The 15,224-nt window shown below is 41.3% G+C and overlaps 1 protein-coding gene across 2 annotated transcripts in view; it reads left to right on the top strand.

Annotated features, from left to right (window-relative positions):
- Positions 1-4,557: 4,557 nt before the first annotated feature.
- The window catches only part of ZNF462 (zinc finger protein 462), a 116,821-nt gene continuing 106,154 nt past the window's right edge, over positions 4,558-15,224 (top strand). The window contains exon 1 of one of the 2 annotated variants that reach the window (XM_054031669.1): positions 4,558-5,221. The gene's annotated coding sequence lies outside the window, so the exon portion shown is untranslated. Of the gene's footprint in view, positions 5,222-6,204; positions 6,460-15,224 lie in introns of those variants that run through there. The other variant, XM_054031671.1, reaches the window with a different exon arrangement.

Raw genomic sequence — 15,224 nt, 5'->3', positions numbered from 1 at the left:
TATGAAATCAGCAGAATTATGCTGATATCAGAACATGAGGCCCTTCTAGCAACTGAAGCCTTTTTTTGCCAGTTATAAAGTAAAAAGGGGGGTGTATTTCTTCTCTTCATCACAGCACAGGTAGGATTATAGGTGATAATACTGATAGTAACTCCTCCTTGGTCAAGGGAAGTATGATATTTCTGAAATTACAAGTTCTAAAATGTCATTCCACTTTCTTGGCTGGGATACATTACTATGGATTCAGAGATAGTGGCAATATTCCTTCTTTGTCTTCCACTCAGTTCCCTCCTGTTACTTGTTTAAAAGGTTTTTGGAATGTCTCTGTGCTCCCAGATGGTCTTTCATCTGTAGATTTGTCTCTTCTATAAAGTTCCTGGGTTTGGAGTACCAAGCAGACTAATGGAACATCCTAATACTTGTTTTGCTTCTACTTGCATAGCAAGATGAGTGGGTCATATTGGTATGTTACTGTAGTTTTACATATGTATTATCTTACGTAAATAGATCAGTAATCCCAATCTATCCTGTCTACAACAGTAGCCAGCACCAGATATTTCAGAGGAAAATGTAAAACATCTCATATGGACACCTATGCCATAAAAGGCCTTGGGAGATCTGGGTCCCAAAGCAGGAATGTTTATTTTATCCTATTAATGAAACTACTGACATTCTTGTAAATGTCTAATCCTTTCTAAAATTCAACCAAACTCTTTGCATTGATGATATCTTGTGGCAGTGAATTCCACAGATTGACTATGCACTAGGTTTTGAAATGCCCTTTTCTCAGTTTCAAATCTGTTGTCTTCTAACTGAATGCTCCTTTCCTTCCTATTATGAGAGAGGAAAATAGACAGTCACCATTCACTGACAGTCACCATTCATTACCCAACTCCTCCAAATGTAATAGTCCTAAACATTTTAAGCTCTCTTCACTATGAAAGTTTTTGTAAGAATCTAAATACTTTTTTTGTCCTTTCCTTGACTTCTCCCATTTCTGCTCCAGTAATGTTGAGATGGGGTAATGAGAAATAAACATAGCATTGAAGGTGATGGCGTATTGTTGATTTATATATGTGTAATTCCAATATCATCCTTTACCCCTTTCTTAATATCCCCATACATCTTATTTGCACATTTGTTGTTGTTTACTGGTTCTCATGAGCCATTACAGTTAATTTAGAAAAAAGAACAGGAGTACTTGTGGCACCTTAGAGACTAACAAATCAGTGGCTAAGGTGCCACAAGTACTCCTGTTCTTTTTGCAGATACAGACTAACACAGCTGCTACCCTGAAACCAGTTAATTTAGACTTCATCAACGTGCATGAGTGGTTGAAAAACTGGAAGAACAATGTATGGTACCTTGAATTTCCTCTGGTGTTGTGCTTCTTAGCCACCTACCTTGGCCAGGTCTTTCTAGTTCTCATTATTCCTTTATACCAAAAATGAAAAGTTTATTATTTTAATCGGACCTGAACCAATTCCCATCATAGTCCACAGGAAAACTTCCATTGGCTTCAAGAGGAACAAGAGTAATGCTGTAGTGTTAGATAGTAACCGTTCTGGTGAAACAAGATTTCCATTTTAAAAACAAACAAAAACTGAACTAGGTCTGAGCTCCTATGTGGAATGATGGGACAACAAAAATATTACAGGGACAGAAGATGCACATCTACAGAGGATTTAGGTTCTTGTAATAGATTTTGCTGGTTTCCTACAGATTCAGTGCTTTCATTTTTAAAAATTATGCTTCTAGGCCCTTTGGTTGTGAAGGTAACCTTCAGAATGTAAACAAAAGCATTGTTGTCTTGGTGAGTCATCAGAGACCGAAATGCCAGCACCAAGAGAAGTGCAAACTTTCCTCCTTCCTCTTAATGGGCTGATAATTTGAGAGGCTAATTAGGATCACTTACGTGTCAACACAGTTAACCTTTTTATTGCTGATCACCATACCTGAGACTCTCCGTTTATGTGGTCATCTCGGGTGGATGGACCCACCTGTCACATCTTGACACTTCATCCCTTTTACATTCCTAAGAAGAGGGCTGTAAGTTTTGACAGTCAGACACACTTTCATTTACTGTATTGGGCTACTTGATGAACTTGCTATTTTCCTTCTGTAGGTAAACTGCTGCCTCATTAGCTAAAATCTTGGGTCTCCTGACTGCAGTTTGTGTAATTGTGTACATTTCCTATACAGCTCACTTGAACAGTCAATATTTGTGTAATAAGGCTAAGCAGAACAGATAATAGAAACACAGTAGATAACTAAAAATTTGGGGGCATGGCAGTATCTACAGATGTTAATAAAATTCCTCCAGATTTCTATTTTTCATGATTCATTGTTTTCAGGAACATAGGAATTGTCATACAGAACCAGACCAGTGGGTCCATCTAGTCCAGGAGTCTCTCTCCGCAAGTGGCCAGCACCAGTTGCTTCAAAGAAAGATGGGAAGAAACTCTGCAGAAGGAAGTTATGGATTAACCTGTCCACAGGGACAATGTCTTCCTAACTCCCATTAGCCAGGGTTTAGTTTGTGCCTTGAAGCAGGAGGGTTTTATATCCCTTCCACCTCAAGAAACCTTCTGCTAAACTTGACTTCCATTAGTACACGTGTCATCTCTTGTCTTAAAGGGGAACTGATGGGTGGCTCATTCATTTATTTGAGAGGGGATATTTTAGCAAACGCTTCCCCTTTTTAGTCCCCTGAGACATCTGAGGGGGAAACAGCTGCATCTTCCTTGTGTCTTATAGTCAAGACTCGTGCTCTTTGTGGGGAGAGGCCACAAGAAAATGACGGCAGCCCTCTGCCCTGGCGATTGAACTAGATTCTAGGACCGAGAGGCCAGATCCGTTCAAGGGCTGAGATTTTGAGGGGCACCCCAGTGAAAAGAAGCAATCGAGAAACTACCTCACTGAAGATTTTTGTCCCAGGCTTGATGTCGAGCCTCCATCCTGATGTACGGTTGTTATTTTCCTGGAGTGAAGCCTGACAGAGGAGTCAGGGGTTCTTTTCATCCCATTAAAGACAAAGAGGTACATTATCCGCTCCGCCGCCGAAGGGACGTCAAAGATCCTGGAAAAGTCCCGGCGTTCTCTTCAAGCCGAGGGCTGATTTATAGAAACTTGCTGCCAGAACACATGCACATCCTGGCAGCCGGAAAGCCAGTCCCTCCCTTCCCTAATGTTCTTTTATCAGCTTCCTAGGAGGTGTCCGCTTCATTTGTCTGCGTGAAACCACCAGAGTCCGTGTGAATTCCCATGGGATTTTCAGAAAGCGGCTGAGTCCCACAGCGCTCCTTCTGCCCAGCAATTCTCCTTCCTCCCATTTCTACAGCACTTGGTGGGAATTCTCGCTTTCGTGGTTTAAGTGGGAGGAAGAGTTAATGGGAGAATTCTGCTTTTTGCTTTAACTGAGAACGCTGTGAGGGATGAAGGAGCTCATGGGAGACGCTATATTGTTTTCTTATCTGATGGTTACATGGCATGATCTGATTAGCCTTTGTCTCCATTTCTCGCTTGTTCTTTAGCTGTTGAGTTGGGATATTAAAGAGGACGGAGCTGTAATAAACCACCTCCATATCTCGAATAAAACCCTGGCACCTTTAAGATCCTCTCCGTCCCGCCCTCCAACCACAAAAGGTTCTTCCTGTTCGCCCAAACTAAAGCCCGATCAAAAGAACCTTTAATTACAGTTCTACTTCCTCTCCTAGCCATAGGAAGCACAACACAGCTTGAGGACTAGAGAAATGCCAATGATGAATGGTCATGTCCTTGCACTTAGATTGCTGTGGCATCACTACAATGTATTGATTTTGCGAGACGGTACCCCTCCCAGCCCTAGATTACAGCCGGAGGGGTTTCTGATTTGGAATGGAAAGAAGGAGTGGAGGTGGGGTTGGAATTATTTGCAAAAGAGGTGGCTCGGAACGATTTTTGGAAAATTACACTAAACAAAAAATCAGGGTATAGCAACTTCATCTTTGCTTTCATGCCTTCAACATCATGACACCTGATTATTATGAACCTTGATTGTTACTTTCCAAGGTTTAAAATGTTCAGCGACAGACGTGCAGACAACTTGGGGTTGGAAGGTGTAAAAAGTTATTTTAAGTAGGGGATTTTTCCCAGTCAAAACATTTCAGATCTAGAAAGTAATGTTGGTGCTCGGTATTACAAGCTCTCTTTTTCCTACATGCTTATGAGTAATGAAAAACTAGCAATGGCAGAGTCTTTATTTCCGGGAGAAGACTTCAAAATACGTGCCAGCAATGGACAATTCGAGTCTCTTTCCTCCACATCAAATGCAGGCTGGAAGGGGGATTAAAAACCAACCACGTGGTGAATCTGGTTTTATACTTTGCAACCTCCAGCTCCATTATGTTCTTTACCCAGCTCAGGAAAGATTAGCCTCTAGATGGATGTGTCTGAGGGAATCAGCTCAGGGGCACATCTGCATGCAGGAACCGGTTTTTGCCAGGGCTGGTAGAAAGCTATGACCCAGCAGGCGAGATCCATGCGAGCGGGCTGTCTCAGCACCGCCAGGGCTAATGAGCGCTTCTGTGCAGGAGGCGGTGTGAAGGCACCAGCTTGGAATGGGAAGCTCTTTAGATCGCTTCTCCCCCCTCCACGTCCTCGCGCTGGCCTCTCAGTGACTCCATGTCCCAAACCTTAACTTTGTAACCACCTTCCCTCCTCTTAATCTCCTCCAGCTTCACCACCTCCTCTATCAGCATCATCTTCTCCTCCTCCTCCATCTCTTTCTTTTCCTCTCTCCTCCCTCCCTTTCCCCCCTCTTCTTGCCTTTTCCTCCTCTCTCTTTCTCCTTCTCTTTTTTCCTCCTCTTCCCCTCCACGTTGTTGTTGTTGTTAGAAAGGCTTCGTGCACCCCCTGGTGCTCTTGCGTTTTGTGTGGTAGGAGAGGAGATTGTCTTCTTTCTCTCTCTCCCTCTGGTTGCTCATTATTCAGAGAGAGACACAGAGGGTGAGAGAGAGAGGGAGAGAGAGACGGATATCTCAGGTCATCTGCAGCTGCCGCAGCAAGCCAGTGAAGGAGAGGGGGGAAAAAGCAGGGAAAGATGGCGATCCTCCATTGCTGAGACCTGGCAAGGAGCACATGAGACTCACATAACAACTTCCACAACAAACACAAGAAGAAGAGCTAGACACAGAGGAGGAGGAGAAGAAGAAAGCAGCAGCAGCAGCTTCGGGACGCTACGGTAAGTTCTTGCAATTAAAATCCATCTCCGGTTTGGCTTTGGAGAGATCATCTCTCTCTCTCTCGCCCGTATTTTTCTTTCTTTCTTTCTTTCTACCACCCCTTCTTCCTCTGAAATCCATTCATTCGACCAAGGGAGGAAGGCGAGGAGGAAAAGAAAAAAAGGGGGGGTGTTTTGTTTGAAAGAGAGAGAGAAGTCTCCTGCATGGAGAAGGAGGAGGAGGTGCTGGTGCTGGTGGGAGGAGGAAGGCGGTTAATTAATTTTTTGTTGTTGTTGTTGTTGCATTAAGGGGGGGGATATGGGGCGATAAGTGAGAGATCAGCAGAGCTGGGGGGATGGATGGATGTGTGTATGTGTTAGGACTGGATGGTGCCTGGGTGTGTGGACTTGGATCAGAGACGGGAGAGACACAGAGGAGAGAAAAGCTCCGTGCTGGCACGACCCAGGCAATCGGGTGACCTCTTTCTTTTTCTTTCTCTCCTTCCTTCTCTCCTCTTCCTCCTCCCCTGGTGCAACGCTGGTCCCTCGCCCAGGTATTTGCCTCCTCGCCCCCCCCTTCCCTCCGCCTCTCCTGAAGTTGGGATGTGGGGGTCTCCGGCTGGGTCTCCGGGGGGGCTGGTGGTTTCTGAAGGGGGTTGCTTGGAGGAGGACAGCGTTAGCTGGAGAGGAGAAGCCATTACACACGCTCCTGCTCTCCTCTGAGAGGGAGAGAGAGAAGGGAGGAGGAAAGAGCCTCACTTCTTGCTCAGTTCCCCGGGTGTCTCTGTCTTCCAGTCACACAGGGAAGAAAGAGCCTCCCCCCAGCAGCTTTCCCTCCTCTCCCTTTCCCTTCCTTTATCTCCCTGTCCTCCATTTGCAAGCTGTCTGCTTTGGTTCCAGTCCAGACTCCACAACACAAAGCTCCCCCCCCCCCCCCATGCAGACACAGTCTCCAAGCTTTTTATGTCTCCTGGAGTAACCTTTCTTTTCCTCTTAGCATTGTAGTTTCTACCCTACACAGAGTGAGATCCTCCTGAAGCTCCCTATAGATGAGATATGATAGGATCCCTCCCTCCTCTCCTCCTTTTTAAACAAAACAAAAAAAAAGTTTCATTTGTTTTAATGTCAGCAACTGGAAAGACCTTCAAGTTTGGGGGCTTTCTGCTGCTGCTTTTCGTGTGTGTCTGTTTGTCTCATGAAGCGGCTTGCATGTCTAAGAGGAAGTGACTAGTTTGGCAGAGAGCTGTGATCTGAGTCAGGTAAGCCATGTCATGTTCTGTAGCTCCACCAGAAAATGGAGGAGAGAGAGAGAGAGAGCAGGCTCCCAGTAGACAAAGCTGAGATGGGAAGGGCTCATTATGGATGTCTCTCCATTTTTTGAAGCTTTGCTGGCAATGGCTGGCTTAATCCTAGTTTATTTTTTCCCTTAAGGGTTCTTCAGTTTTTCAGTGTGCAACCTTTTGAGGGTTCTTCTCTGTGACTTCATTCTATAAGGAAATGGAAGAAATTTCCATTTCTCATCCACACAGAGAAACACATCCTCAGGTTTTTTTCTCTCCAATTTTTCATATTGAAGTCAACCTTTGAGATTTTTCTTCTGGTTGAACTTCATGGGATTTGAGATGTTGATTCAGTTGGCCAAAGACCTAATTTTTCTTAAGTATTTGGAGGTAAGTGTCTATCACTTGAGGCTGATCAGGTTCTTCTGCAGAACACCATGAAATGTCAGTCATTAAGGTGCTAAGGGGATGTCGGTAGCCTTGTATTGAGCTTTTTCATTTCTGAGGCTCACCAACATTCCTTCTTTTGGATACAGTATACATTAAAATGAAACATTTTTGCCAACTAATTTGGTTACATGTTTACAATGTCACAAAGCTTTTAGAGGTGCCTTGGGGCAGGCTAGGAAGGTGAAGGTTCTTAAGGTACCATAAAAGATACGGTTTCTCATGGAGGTTTCTCTTTTTCTTCATGTTGTCTGACTTAAAAACATCCAACAACTTTCATGTTTTCAGTGTCTTAAAAATGCTTATTTCTGAAACTGTCTAGCAACATTGGTGTTCTGGTTTATTTTTAATGTCATTATGGAAACCTAAGATCTTAAAAAAATATGATGGCATATTTCCTCAAAGCTTATTTCTTTTCACCTTTTTATATGGAATAGTTTAGGATAGCCTTAAAAAGAGGATGGCAGGTGTCCCATCACCCTCTGCCCACCAACCTTTGCAGATTGGTTGCAGAGTTTATGCAGTTCTTCAAAAGTGCAAACTGGAATCCTAAAACATTGCAGCATTTAAAGGAGCTACAATATACAGTTTGAAAGCATGGGTCAGTAGAGAGGTGTGAGTAATGTGCTTTGTACTGCGTTCAGAATATTTGGAAGAGCTCAAGAAAGCAATATGGTGGTCGTAGGATAAAATACACACAAAAGTAGAAATACTTGGAGATGGTAGTTGTTGGAGTAGAACTTGGTGATTGCAGCTGCTAGAAGATTTTAAAAAACACGTTCCTGATCACTTCCAATTTTTTTGACATGGTAGTACCCGTGCAATATGTTCTACGTGTAACATTTTAGGTGGTGTGGTTCCAGAATTTTGGTTGCCAGTGTGTCTGGTTCAGTTTCTGAAAGGCTGCAAACATGTGTGTCTTTCTTTGAAACACCATTTTTGTGGGATGAACTTTGGAACACTAATTTCAGATGTGTTTAAGGTTACACTGAAACTGAATAAAAAACAAGGAAAATCCATTTACTGTCTGATCAGTGGTATGGGCCTGAATCGGTGACCACTGAAGTAAATGAAAAGGCCCTCATTTAATTCCATAAGTTTGGTTTTGGTTCTCATTGTCCTTCTTCCATCCCTGTAACTGTGAAACTATTTTTAGATAGATACATTCCATAGCCAAAAAAGCAGTGAATTTCTAAAATGAGAGAAACCAAAGGGTTTGTTCTGAGCTTAAGTTCATTGCTATAGAATAGTAGTTCTCAAACTTTTGTACTGGTGACCCCTTTCACATAGCAAGCCTCTGAGTGCGACCCCCCCTTATAAATTAAAAACACTTTAATACCATTATAAATGCTGGAGGCAAAGTGGGGTTTGGGGTGGAGGCTGACAACTCGTGACCCCCCATGTAATAACCTCACGACCCCGAGTTTGAGAACCATTGCTATAGAACATGAAAAGTGTTATCCTGCAGTAGATATGAGATTTAAGATGAAGTACCTTAAGGGAGGGCTGACTATACATGTTGTAGTGATGGCAATGTAGAAAATCCTAAATTAGTCACTATGAATGTAAAATACCACACAACACTCTTCATGTTTGGAGGGACATGGCCTTATTCTCACAAGAATGTTCCTTCTAGTGAAGATACTTACCTTGGATATTTCCAAGCAGGAACTGAAATTCACATCACAGTAAATGGACTTGATAAGTATTGAAAAGGTGGTAAACCTTAAAGTAACTTCAGAAAGAATGTCTTATTTTCTAATAGGGGTACCTCACAATTGTTCTCTTGACTTTGATGCTCTGTTCCTTGGTTTACACAATAATTAATTACAAACCTAATAAAAGCACATATCACCATGAGCTGTGCTGTTGAAGAACATGGAATGTAAAAAAAGCTCTATTGAATATTTCAAGTTGGTAGAGAGAAGAGATGCTGTTTCACTATCCAGAAAAAATGAAAAAGTATTAATGTGTATATATAATGAGTTCAGAATGTGAACAATCTGATGTGAGTGCAAAATTGGTTGGTTGATATGGAAACTAGAACAATCACAAGCAGAAGTGTAAGATTTTTGGGGGGTGGATTTATTGTTGTAACTCAATAAAGCTAAAAAGAGATTTAATCATGTTACTGCATTGGTTTGTGACTTAAAGGAAGACTGGTATTTGGAAGCCATTAACTGATTGTGAGGATGGCTGATAAGTATTAGGAGAAAATGCTCCACATAGATACTTAGACATCTGGCAGATGTTATGCTGGGCCCTAAGGAATGGACAGTTTAATTTTAGCTCTAGAAAGGAAATAGGAAGTACTAAAATCTTATTATAGGTCAAGCTACAGTTTGAGGAAGGTTATTCCAAAAAACAAAGATACTTCTTGAAATGCCGAACTCTCAGAAACAGAGTAGTGAGCAAAAAGCTACTCCCATGATAGTTGTGTGGACTTTCTATAGAGCACATGTAGGTTTACAATAAGAATTAAGATTGTTCTATTCTGCTTTAATACTATCTATGTATGTTGTTGCAGGTAATTTCTCAAATTAAGCTAAAGAACACTGCTTTGTAGTTTTTAAACTGCGAAAGAAGGACGTAATCTGTAAAATTGGTAAATAACTATGTAATATTCCTTAACCAGCTTTGTCCTATTATAAATCTATAATTGACCAAACTCAGGGAAGAAAAATACACACCTAGTTGTATACTAACCAAAAATAACAACACTTTGTTAAGCGAAAATGCTGCAAAGAGTAATTTGGGGAGGTGGACTAGTTGTAGGGAAGAAAAGTTTGTAGAGCGCATCAAGTTTTTGTGTAATTTTAAGTTAATTTGTTTTAGTGAACTTGTGCTATCGTTCTGTCACACCAGGGAGGAAGCCTTATAGCAATATTTATCTGGAAGGTTCCAGTAAGCTCTCTTGGACTGAAAGAATACATTTTATAAACTGTTCCAAGTCTTCTACCAGTGACAGAATTCTATAATTTTCATTAATAATGAAGAGAGTGGATTTGTTCTGAACTTCTAGTTGGTGGCTTCCAAAAAGATATCTGTTCCCATTAGTCTAAACATCAGTGTTTCTTCAAACACAGTGGAGCATTGAACTATCCTGCTGGTGACAGGAAATGATTCTTATGGAAATCTTTCAGATAATAGTAAATGTAATATGAGCCCCTGGGATTTGAAGACCAAACCTTGAAAGTATTAACTAAAGAATGTTGGGGGGGAGAGAGGGGAGCCCACTTTACACTTCAATCTGCTAAAGTAATTCTGAAGAAAAAACAGGGCTGAGATAGGAGTTAAGACTGCTTAAATGTTCTAAAATGTTTAAGACCAAGGAACACAAATTCTTTAATCTAAGAGGGTCTGAAGAAGGTGGTGTGATGCAAGTCTTCAGTTGCTGGCAGAGACATAGTTAACATTGTAAACGGTTGAACTTCAGCATGGCACTTCTCCAAACGAGTTGACTGTTGAAAATAAAATGTTCCAGAAGAACTGGGAGAACAGGAAAGAAGTTAAAATAGCGTGGTTTGTATGCCAGTGCTGAAAGAAGAAAAAGGGGGAGGAAGGGAGATAGCTTGACTTATGATAATTATCTTGTTGGTTGTAGTGAAAAGGGTTTAGTGGAAGCTTCCAAATGAGGAGACTTGATTTATAAGAATTCAGACTTCCTTTATGCCTTGTATTTTGGAAGCATTCTTTTGTCTACTCAGCTTATTTTTGGGAGGTTGAAAACACTGGGGGGGAAAAGTCAAATGAGGTTCTTTTTTCTTTTTCTTTTTTTTCTTTTAACTTTGGAAAGAAGACCACAAGATTTAACATTTTGCCATTGTTGTCTTAGAGTTCTGTGAAGCTTCGTGTTGCAGTACAAACACAGCATTAGAGAAGCTTTGAGATTCGGCAAAAGTGGATCTTCGTTTTCCAGGTACTTGCAAGTACCCAGGCTCATTTGTGGATTTTATTTTTACTGTATTCTATCTTCAGCAAGAATACTTTCATTGGTAGAATTGCTTTGTTCAGCTTGGGGCACTGTCTTATTATTGCAATATTCTCAAACCATTCTTGACTAATTGCTAATTGAATAAACTTTTCTTAAGCTATATTTGGAAAGAACTCTCCCCTCCCTCCCCCCATGGTGGAAGGTTAGGACCACTTGGTATTTATTCTCTAGACATAACCCACTCTCTTTTTTCAATTAATTGAATGTCAATCCCGGATAGAGCAACAAAAAGCTGTGTCTTCTGACCTCCCTTTTTCTCCTTGTGCTGAAAACCCCAATGTTTTTGGACAATCTGCATGCAGTTGGTGAAACCATGGAAGATGAACATGCACAGTTGGCCCCTGAAGGGGGTTCATGATGTACCTGGGTGAGGCTGGTGTTGTAAAGGCTTAGTATTTTGTGATAAGGGTGGGCTAGGAAGATCCCTCAAGGAAGCCGAGCTGTTGGGACTATTTTGTGCTAAAAGAGAGTACAGGCAAGAGATCCTGAGGCACATAGCTATTCTCTCAGATGGGGAGTCACATACTTTCCTTCTAAGAATAAAAGCTTGATGATGGAGTCTGGGCAAAGAGCTGTCGTCACAGCAACAATGTCATCAGTGATTAGAAAGGACTTACAGAAAACTTAACTGGGTAATGACTGAGGGTACGTCTTCACTTACCGGAGGGTCCGGCGGCAGGCAATCGATGTTCTGGGATCGATTTATCGCGTCTGGTTATTAACGTAGCTGAATTTGCGTACCTTAGTCCGAAGTAGGGCTTAGTGGGGACAAGGCCTATTTCAAGGCTAATGTAGTGAAAGCCAAATAACTCTAGAAGCACTTGATTGACCTGCATCACCACAAGGGAGTAGGCCTGTCAATTTAAGAATCCAGTTTTCACTGTGGATGATGCTTATATTTTTAATTGGGAAGAAGATAAAACTGAATTGTTAGGTTTGTGCTGAAGTCTATGGGACTCTCCCAGGATCCTGTGGGTATGGGGAACAATTAACCTTCACCCCATACATTGTGGGTCTGCCTTTTCCCTTCTCTGATGAATGCTATATGTTTGCAGTTTAATAATTTACCAATTGTTAAGAAAAGGAATGGGTACCAGCATAATATGGCATGTTTGCAAGAGATCTTACAAGCACATCTTCGATCCTGATCTGAAGATTAAGAAATAGGATATTTAAACCATTGCATTGCTATTGCTAATGAAAAGCTTTGGAAGGGACCTGAGAATTAGAATCCCAGCTGCTGTCAAGGTAGAGGAAATAAGGCCTTCAAAGGATGCAAGGATTAGAGTGTCAGGAAAAGCAAACAGTAGCATAAGCACAAGTAGAAAATAGGCAGGGCTGTGCAGCCAACAGAAAAGTAGGCTAAGGCATGCCGTAATTATGTGTAGTGGAAACTTGCTGGTAATAGAGCAATTGCGTGGGGTAGAGAGGCATTAAAATGATTTGTGAGACAAAACAAAGCAGATGTTAAGAGGCAGAATGATATAGGAAGACTGAGAGAAATCTGTGCTCATGATAAATGAGGGAGAAGACTTTACTGAAATATACTAAAAATGGAATTTTCTGATATATATATATAGAAAGAGAGAGAGAGAGAGAGTATCTCTTTCCAAGATCTACTGGACAGTAAGGGCTTCACTGCACCAGCTGAACGAGCAAACTCTCCTCTCCCCCTCCCCTGGTGTCTTTTTGGGTCAAACTGTTTTACTTTGGGATGACATCACTGATCGTCGGATGAATTACCTTCCGGAACATTCTGGATGGAGATTAAATGGGCCAAAACTGCTGGAATACAACAAAGTGGACATTGATTGCAATGCTAATGGATTCAAACCATGATGGTTTGTTGTAGGGGGCCCATAAAAGACTTCCCTTCCACATATTGCCAAAATGTCTCTGATTATTGGCTAAGATAGAAGTGCGTGCGTATTGGAGGTGGGGGGTCTGGGGAAATGGGAAGAAAAATCCTGTACTTTTGTTGCAAATGAAATTTTTTGAATTATTGCTTAAAAAGGGAAACAAAATAGCTAAGATGCAAGAGTTCATGTGCTTGGAGATTCAGATCAAGAGGGCAGTGCCATTTTACTTGTAGAGCATGGTATATTTACCTTTTAACTACTTGAAAGTTAGTTATCTGTTGAAGACTTTAATTTAGTGTTTAGTTGGGAAAGGGATCATTAATAAAGGGCTCACTGAAGTCTGAATGTCAGAGTTCAGCTGTCTGGTGATGAAACTAAAAGAAAAGTAAACATTTTTTTCCCTTTCTGCCTCCTTCCTCCTGTAGTTAATTTAAAATTGACAGCTCCAAGAATTCCACATTTCCTAACTTGGGCTAAACAAAAGTTCTAGAATAACTCATGAAGTTGATTAATTCACTGAAGGTTTCTGCTAACCAATATATGAAGTGGACATTCCAATGTCTGTTTTTTTTTAAAAAAAGTAGATCAGAAACAGGAATCAAATAATCAGTGGGGTCATTGAGGATCAAGGTGTTAAAGGAGCACTCACAGAAGACAAGGCCATTGCGGAGAAGCTAAATGAATTCTTTGCATCAGTCCTCACTGCTGAGGAACTGTGCCAGATTAAGGTGTCAAAGGAGGAGGTTTTGGAACAAACTGATAAATTAAACAGTAGTAAGGTCTGAGGTACTCACCCAAGAGTTCTGAAGGAACTCAAATATGAAATTGCAGAACTACTAACTGTGGTATGTAACCTATCGCTTAAATTACTTCTGTACCAGATGACTGGAGGATAGCTAATGTAACGCCAATTTTTAAAAAAGGCTCCAGAGGTGATCCTGGCAATTATAGGCCAGTAAATCTAACTTCAGTACCAGGCAAACTGGTTGAAACTATAGTAAAGAACAGAATTATCAGATACATAGATGAATACAATATGTTGGGAAAGAGTCAACAAGCCTTTTGTAAAGGGAAATCATGCCTCACCAATCAGAGTTCTTTGAGGGGGTCAACAAAGGGTGAACAAGGGTGGATAAAGTGTACTTGGACTTTGAGAAAGCCTTTGACAAGGTTCCTCACCAAAGGTTAAGAAGGAAGGTGCTCTCATGGATCAGTAACTGGTTAAAAGACAGGAAACAAAGAATTTCCTTTGTCAGTGGTCAGTTTTCACAGTGGAGAGAGTTAATAGCAGGGTCCCCCAAGGTCTGTTCTGGGACCAGTGCTGTTCAACATATTCATAAATGACCTGGGAAAAGGGGTAAACAGTGATGTGTTAAAGTTTGCAGATGATACAAAATTATTCAATACAGTTAAGTCCAAAGCTGACTGTAAAGTGTTACAAAGGGCTCTCACTAAACTGGGTGATAGGGTGACAAAATGGCAGATGAAATTCAATGTTGATGTATGGAAAGTAATGCACATCAGAAAACATAATCTCAACTATACATACAAAGTGATAGGTTCTAAATTATCTGTTACACTCAAGAAAGAAATTTTGGAGTCATTGTGGATAGTTCTCGGAAAACATCTGCCCAATGTGGAGCAGCAATCAAAAAAGTAAACAAAGTTAGGAACCGTTAGGAAATATCATAATGCCACTATATAAATCCATGTTACGCCCACATCTTGAATACTGTGTGCAGTTCTGTTTGCCCCATTTCAAAAAAGATATGTTAGAATTGGAAAAAGTACAGGGAAAGGCAACAAAAATGATTAGGGGTATGGAGCAGCTTCCATATGAGGAGAGATTATAAAAACTGGGACTGTTCAGCACAGAAAAGAGACAACTGAAGGGATATATATTAAAGATCTATAAAAATCATGAATGGTGTGGAGAAAGTGAATAAGGAAGTGTTATTGATCTCGTCACATAACACAAGAACCCCAGGGGTCAGCTAATGGAATTAATAGCCAGTAGGTTTAAAGCAAACCAAAGGAGGTCCTTCTTCACACAACACAGTCAACCAGCGGAACTCTGCCATGCGATGTTGTGAAGGCCAGAACTATACCAGGGTTCAAAAAAGAACTGGATAAGTTCATGGAGGCTAGGTCCATCAATGGCTACCAGCCAAGATGTTCGGGGATGCGACTGCATGCTCTGGGTGTCCCTAGGCCTCTGACTGACAGGTTCTGGGACTGGATGACAGGGAATGGATCACTTGGTGATTGCCTGTTCTGTTCATTCCCTTTGAAGCATCTGGGCATTGGCCACTGTCGGAAGACACGATACTGGGCTGGCTGGACCATTGGTCTGATCCTGTATGGCCATTCTTATGTTCTTATAAACTTCTGAGATCATACGGAGGAATGATGGTTAAGGCACAGAGCAATAAGTCAAACATGAG

The sequence above is a fragment of the Malaclemys terrapin genome, chromosome 6 (genome assembly GCF_027887155.1).
Source record: "Malaclemys terrapin pileata isolate rMalTer1 chromosome 6, rMalTer1.hap1, whole genome shotgun sequence".
Classification (NCBI taxonomy): domain Eukaryota; kingdom Metazoa; phylum Chordata; order Testudines; family Emydidae; genus Malaclemys; species Malaclemys terrapin.
Note: the sequence above shows the minus strand (reverse complement) of the source record. Positions and strands in the feature narration are given on the sequence as shown.